This window comes from Fukomys damarensis, unplaced genomic scaffold (genome assembly GCF_012274545.1).
Source record: "Fukomys damarensis isolate Sample0158 unplaced genomic scaffold, DMR_v1.0_HiC HiC_scaffold_16, whole genome shotgun sequence".
NCBI classification, from domain to species: Eukaryota; Metazoa; Chordata; class Mammalia; order Rodentia; family Bathyergidae; genus Fukomys; species Fukomys damarensis.
The window spans coordinates 46268647-46276895 of NW_022900928.1; positions in this window are offsets into that span (position 1 = coordinate 46268647).

Genomic DNA, 8249 nt, shown 5'->3' on the forward strand with positions numbered 1-8249 from the left:
GAAAAAGTGCATCAGAGTCAAGATAATTGTCACAAATTTTAATATTCTAGATAAGAATTTAAGTTTACACTTTTAAGCCAGTTTTAAAACTTTTTTGATACTAGCATCTTAGCCTGCTAATACCACCAAGAGAACGTTGATGGCTTCACTTCAGTTATAAGTGAAAAATTAAATGAATACATCTTTCCCGTATTTAATCCCTCCATTTCTGTGACAACCCATTCAATTGGCCAGTCAGTACTTACCACAGGTAAAACATACCAGGTAAAATCTTAATGAATGCTTCCTCACCCTTGTTGGAATAACACACATATATTCAAAATATTTTTGATAATTTTATCAATCCTTAAAATTTAAAAATGCTCAAAATAGCAATGAATTTCTGCAGTTGCTCTCAGTAGCTATTTTTTTCTTTTATAACATATAGTCACACAGATGCTATGATCATTAGTTGCTGTTTGAGGTTCAATATTTGTGGATTTGCAGTTGCAAAATGGGCCTCAATGTAAAAACCAATGTGTTCAATTGCAAGTTTCTTTCCCAAGAGAAAAATTAGAATAAATTGTGTATAGTAAAAATCATTGATTTGCATTCTGTGACCTTAGCTGATTTCTACTCTAATGTGGAAGAATTGTAGGAAACCATTTCTGGAACATATTCATCAATAAATTTGCAATAAGATAGATGTTTCATGGGCTTAAAGAAACCAAAACATAAACTTGAGGGATATATTCCTCAATATTGTGAATTCTTTGTGTCAAACAAATCTGTGAGAGTATTTATCTCCACATAGGACATTAATTCTTATATTTAGATTCTCATTAAACTCTGTAGAGCAGGTATCTGCATAAAGTTAAATTTCACTGAGAGGGCTAGGGATTTGGCTCAGTGGTTCCGCTGCCTGCCTCGCAAGCACAAGGGCCCAGTGTTCGATTCCAGGTACTATTAAAAAAAAATTCACTGAAAAACATGTTCTCCATGTAGATAGAAATTATATTTCTGTTTAATTATACAAACAGTATTTTAGATGTATTTTAATAATAAGATTTTTAACAGTTCTAATTTTGCTGCAGTTCAGATGGTCAAATCCTGTTCTTCCAAATGTAGTTTGAAAGAAAAAAATCACTCTTTAGTGAACTATTGCCTTAGTACCTGCCACGGTACTACCACTGATCTCTACCATTTCAAATCAAATGATAGAGTTCAAGATTTAGATAAGATCTCACATATTATCATCCTGACCAAACTACTTATTTTAAAGTGAGCAAAATGAAAACCCAGAGCTGTCTCTCTCATAAATTTTATTGCATCAGAGACCAATAAGCCAAGTTTTATGAGCAGTCTTAGCTCACGGGAAAATAAACAGTAAAATTTTGGGGGGTTTTCCCCCATAACTGATACTACATATGCTCCACTGACTACACCCATGCTGTTTTATAACCCATACTTTTCCAGGTTGAGTAGCAGCCTCTCTTAAAGTATCACTCTGGCTCCATAACACTTTGCAGGCATTTCCACATTTTGAATTTTACAACTGGATGCTGTTGATTTAATGTCAACTTCACACTTCATCCAAAGCTCTACTTCTCTTCATCCAAGCACAGGCTATACTTATGAGCCTAAGAGCTTGAGAGAAGTGTGAGGAGACAAAAGAAGCTTTGTTTTCTGTTCTTCCCCCTCCCCGTACTGCTTTCCATTCTTCTCTAAAATCAGAGCAGAAAAGGAGCAAAGGGAGAAGAGACCATGTCTCATCTTCTGCACCTGCCTATGATGCGTCTTCCATTCTTTTCCTATCGGTGGTCTTTTCATTCCTTCCAAACATGGGCAAGCTAATAATACCCCCCAAATCGCCGTGGACTTCTCCTTTTTTCTATTCACACTTAATTTCTTAATGATCTCACTAATTTGGTGATTTTTTATAATATTCACATATGAAAATCTTCCAATGTTCAATTGCCTAATCATCCTCTCTACTTGGCTGTACACTGGGCATCTCAAGTTAGTCTGTCCACACAGGATTCTCCATCTGCAGTCTTCCTCATTGCAGTTAAGGACAACTACATCTTTCTAGTTATTCAAGCTAAAGTTTGGAGACAATTTTATTCCTTTTTCCTCTTGCCACACATCTAATCATTCCACAGTTCCACCACCAAATCCAGGATCCAAATTCTTTTTACCATCTTCACTGCTGTCCTCTACTTTCCTACCGCCATTAGCTCTAGATCAGATTACTGCAAGCGTCTTCTAACAGATTTGCCTGCTTTAACACTATCTCCACATTCTTTCAAAATAGCAACAAGAATGATCCTACTAAAACATATTACATCATTTCAAGCCTCTGAACGAAATCCTACAAAAGCTGCCTATTTCATCCAGAATGAAAGCTGGAGGTCATCATGCCTCTTTTAACCACTCTCCAGTCACTGGCACAAAATACCCACCACCACTTGAAACTTACAGGAGGGGAGATTCATTGGGGCTCAGGTTGGCTGGATTCAAGGCAGAAATGGCATGGCAGCAAGGCCTGGTGGAGGAAAGCTGCTCAACCCATGTGACCAGAAAGCAAAGAGAGAAGAAGGAAAGCTCCTGAGACAGACCTTCCAGGTCACTCCCTTAGTGACTCACCTCCAGCCAGACCCCTCCTCCTAACAGCATGTTCAGCTATGAACTCACCAGTGTAGGGATCCACTGATGAGTAAAACGCTCCCATGATCCCATCATGTTCTTAAAGCCCCATCTTTGAACATATGAAACTTTTGGAGACATTTTAGATATAAACCATAACTGCAATCCCTATTATATCCTCGGCCTCATCTCATGCTTCGTTTCGCCTTGCTTACTTCTCCCTAATTCCATGCTTGTCGGCAACAAACACTCCAGGCATATTTTAAAACTGATATATAATGTGTATACGATAACATGCAAACCTTAGGTGAACAGTTCATAGGATCTTGACAATTATATACATCCATGTAACCATCATCCAAATGAAGATACAGAACATTTCTGCTTTGTCAAAAGCCTTCTCGGGGACTTCTCCACTCAATTCCCACCCATTCTAGAGATTGCCACTGCTTAATTTCTGTCACTGTAGTTTTGTTTGCTCTTAGATTAAAATAAATAGAATCAAATAATCTATATTCTTTAGTGTACAATACTTTGACTTAACATAATGTTTTTGAGATTCATTTATGTGCTGGTACGTTTTCATATTTCTGTATTTTCTCTTGTAAGTATATATCACAGTTCACTGTTCATACTCCTCTTGATAGATCTTAGGTATGTTTTCCATTTTGGGCTAACATGAATAAAGTTTGCACCAATATTCATTTAGACGTCTTTGAGTGAACATATATGTTCATTTCTTTCAGAAAAACACAGTGGAGCAAATGGGTCAAAGGCTAATGTTATACTTAACTTTATAAGGCAGTTCTTGCCTCCGGCCTTTGCTCATGCTGCTGATGTTTCCTCTAGCTATCTCGTGGTTTATTCCTTTGCTTCCTCTTGTCTTTGCCGTAGAAACGTGGTCTCCTTGACCTTTCCCCTAACCAGTCACATCCTGTTCTCCAACCTAATACCTGTACTCTATCTCTGGATTTTCTCAAAACACTGCATTCCTTAGCACACTTGAAATTATTTATTGACGTTCTTCTCCTGTCACCATGAAGGCAAGAATGTGTGGGATTGTTTTTTGTCTCTTTTACTAATGTGTCATTAAAGTGTTTACCATTTATGTAGATGCTCAAATAATAGTTAAATGGAAAGGGAGGGAGGGACGGAAGGAAGGAAGGGAGGGAGGGAGAGAAGGAGGAAGAAGGGAGGAGGAAGGAAAGGGAGGGGGAGGGAGGAAAAGAAGGAACAAGGAAGGATGGAAGGCGAAGAGAGAGGGAAAGAGGAAGGCAAAAAAGAAAGTTAAGGTGAGATAGCTCTCGAACTTCCAGGTCATCTCTGCATTATATGCCTTCTCTGGTTCTCCAAGCTGCTAAGGTGGTGACCAGTTTTTACCAGTGAATTTTAGTTCTCATTCCTGACTGTAGACTTCCCAGCTTGTTCTTCATATTCGAGGTCTCCTACTGTACACAATGCCTCTGTTTTGCGATAAAGTCCCTAAAATATCTCCCATTAGAGGTCAATCTGCCGGACCTGTGCTCTGGTACTCTAGATGTCTAAATATTCTCTCTCCTCTCTATGCACCAGCTAATTATGAGGAGTCTCAACCTTCTCTCCTGTGTCCCATGAGCAGCACTCAACCCCAACCCCTTCCACCCTCTATTTTCTGAGCCTGAGGGCGTGCACAGTTTGCATATCCAGAATTCCGTCAGCTGAAGAGATTCGTAGCTTGTGTGGCTCTTCATTTACTACATTACCTGTCAGAAAATTCTACAAAGGCACATTGCTTTTCCTTTCACAGTACATGCCCTTGCGAAAAGGATAAACGGGCTAGGGTTGCTATTCATTCACAAAGTCCTCTTTCCTTGGAAAAAAAAAACTAAAAGAAATGACGGTTGGGGTGTACAGAAAATATACAGGAGCTCTGTGCTTCCTATACAGTGTCCCTCTAAACCTTAATACTACTTTCAAAAATAGAATTTATTAATTTTACAAATTATAAATAACAATGAATTCATACAAAAATTACTGGTCACTTATTTTCCTACAGAATTGAACTCATTCAACTAAACAATTTTTAAAATTTCTATCAAAGTAGATGATCCTCTGTATGGTGCTATTTCAGAACATTTCAAAATATACGAATTAGTATGAGGAAGGGTAAATAGCTTATGCTTAATTTAAAAAAATAGAATAAAGGAAAGGCCATTAAGAAAATTGTTTAATGATAAAACATTATTAGAATAGATCCATACTTGCTCAGAGCTTTAAAAAAAAAGAACTTTTATCTGATTCTGTCCCACAATAATCCTATTTTCTCAGTATCATATGTTGTAGAAATTGGTAATATGAGATAAAGAAAGGTTGTTAAAAGTTTCTGTGTTATTTCTGACTACTCTATTTTTTTATTTTTGTTTTTATTTTTTGGTACTGGGGATCAAACTTGGGGCCTTGCTCATGCAAGGCAGGCGGCAGAACCACTGAACTAAATCCCCAGCCCCATCTGACTACTCTATTTGCAGCCTAAGAAAAAAGAAAGTAACAGTAATATTTCAGGTCTTAATATTAATCTTGATTGTATATTTTTAGAGAAATGAAAGTAACAAAATCGAAAGGTAAAGTTACTTTTCCTTCTACTTTCTTCTATGTTGTTCTAATAAAGTAATTTAAACAACCATTTAAAAATTAGTCAGTACATCTTTTATTCATGACCATTCTTACTGAGGTGAGCTAAAATAACATTATGATTCTGATTTGCCCTTTTTATGATAATTAGTGAAGCTGAGCACTTTTTCACTTACCTGCTGGACATTTATATATTTTGAGAAATGTCTATTTAGAACTACTGCCCATTTTAAAATCAGGTTATTTGGTTTTTTACTATTGAGGTTTTGGAGTTCCTTATATTGTGTACCTACTATTGAAGAGTTAATATGCTTATAAGGCTATAAATTCCTAGACAGGGTGTAATGGCAAGACTAACATTTAGACATTGTTGCATAAAAACTATAACTCATAAGCAGTATAGTGCCCATTTTTGATTATTAGACATTAGTCTTAATACTACCTGGTATACTTTTCTAACTGGGTTTCTTTAGACAAGGAGCTTTAGTGTGTGGTCATTTGAAATAAAATAGTTATCATCATGGTTCTGATCCACATGGTTATTTTAATGACTTAATGACAACTTTTGAATAGTTGTGACTGAACAAACATTATCTGCTGTTGCTTTCCTTTTGATTTCTGGTAACTAAGAATAAGCTTGATTTTTACCCAAGCAAAAAACCACCAAACACAAACTTTATGTAGGCAGATGCAATCCTAAAATAGCCACTGTATAATTAACCCAGCCTTTAGAAGTGAAAACAATTACAGGATTAAAGAAGGAAAAACACAATTTTCAATGCCTTTTCAATCACAGTAGCTGAATGAAGACTTGTCAAACTCACTTATGGCACCCAGCTGCCTTACTGAATTTTTACAGCCCCCAAATTCCAGATACGTAAGGCTCACCTGGGTCTGCTAAGCCAGTAAACAAGCTAACCAATAATTTTCTACACAATAGTGAGCTAAGTTTTCAGAGGAGGAAAAGAAGATCAACTGGACATTTTTGTCTTGAGAGAAGGAATGGGGACAGGTTAACTTCATAAGTCCAAAATGTTTTGTGGTAATTTTTTTTTTGTTTTTTTTTCTTTTAATTCAGTTTATTGGTATAATCTAGGTATACAATACAGTTACATTCATCCTAGGGATTCTGTATCTTTACATAATAGGTCTTTATTCTCATTTTTTCCCCTTGTCCCTGCCCTCCCTTCAACCCCTCCTCTCCTCCCCATTTACAAACACTTTATTTCCATTTTTTCAGTTTCTCATATTTTTTTCCTCTCCCTTATTACCTTTCCTCCACCCTTTCCACTTTCCCTACACCTTTAGCCCTTTACTTCCTATTTCACATTATTAATTATCTCATTAGGATCCTGTGTACTATTATAGTTTTCCACACCAGAGAAACTCTTCAGTATTTCAGTTAAAGAAATCTCTGTATGAACATTAAAAATAGGGAATCTTAAAATAAAACTAAAAAGGAAAGTAAAAGAGAAAAGGCAATGATGTAACATTAAAATAATCCTTAATTCTGAAGATGAACATGGTCCTTTAACATATTTAAAATGCTTCTTGCTCTTGTAGTCTTATCTTTTTTTCATTATTTAGAGAATACTTTATTAGCTTCTGTAATCAAATCCACATAGATGTGACCTTACATATTTAGTTCAATGTGTTACCCCTGTACACATGGAAAAAAAAAATAAAGATAAAAAAAATTAACATTTCTAGACCAATATGGCTGTCCATTTCTGTACAATGCCAACTCAATATATGTGTGTGTGTGTATTTATATTTATATAAAAAGACTAATAATAGCAGTATGTTATGCATTGATAGCAGCAACAGCTTTTCCAGGTTCTGCAGTCATCTGAACAAAATTATAGACATTCAGCACATTCCATTAAAAACAAAACAAAATAAAGAAAAGAATAATATCCAGAAAACAGCAAAGCTCCATTGCTGTTGTCGTACCTGGCACCATTTTTTCTATCAGCCTCTTAATCATCATCTGGAAAGAGAACATTCTAGAGTAATATCATTAAATGTAGCTCTGATAAAGCATGGTCCCTACTATGTATCATAAAGCAGGTACAAGATATTTTACATTCATAGAGGTATGATACAGTACCATCCTACATCAATAATACTAGATTCAGTTTTGGTTTGAAATTTACTTTGTCTGCAAATAAGATTGCTACCCCTGTTTTTTTCTGTGCTCCTGTCACATGGAGAATTGTTTTCTCTCTTTTCACTTTCAGTCTATGCGCTTCTTTTTTGCACTAGGTGTGCTTCTTGTATACAACATATTGTTGGATTTTGCTTCTTATTCCATTTTGCCAGTCTATTTCTCTTGATTGGTGAGTTGAGGCCATTGACATTGATGGTTATAACTGATATGTACTGACTTATTATTGACATGTTATTGGCCTTTTGTTGACTCTTTTTACTGTTTTACCTTCTCCTTTTAATTTCTTGCCTTGCCTATTTGATTTGCTCTGTTGGGCCTCATGGTGTTGTTGCCTTCATTGTCTTTTTTCTAGGATCTTGTTTAGAATTCCTTGTGCTGGTTTGGTATTCATGTAGTTTCTCAGGTGTTCTTTGTCATGGAAGTGTCTTATTTCCCCATCCATTTTGAAAGAGAGTTTTGCTGGATACATCAGTCTAGGTTGGAGGTTGTTCTCTTTTAGTACTTGAAATATCTCATTCCAGGCTCTCCTTGCCCCAAGGGTTTGTGTTGAAAAGTCTGCTTTGATTCTGATGGGCTTTCCTTTGTATGTGATTTGTTTCTTTTCTCTTACTGCTTGTAGTATTTTGTTCTTCTGTTGGGTTTCTGGGATCTTGATTATTATATGTCTAGGTGTAGATTTTTTTTGATTGTAGCTAGTTGGGGTCCTATATGCCTCAGTTATCTGAATGTCAAATTCTTCCCCTCTGTTTGGGAAGTTTTCTGTCATTAATTCTGCAAACAGCTTTTTTAAGTCATTTGTATTTTCTCCTGCTACTTCATGTATTCCTATCAGTCTTATGTTATT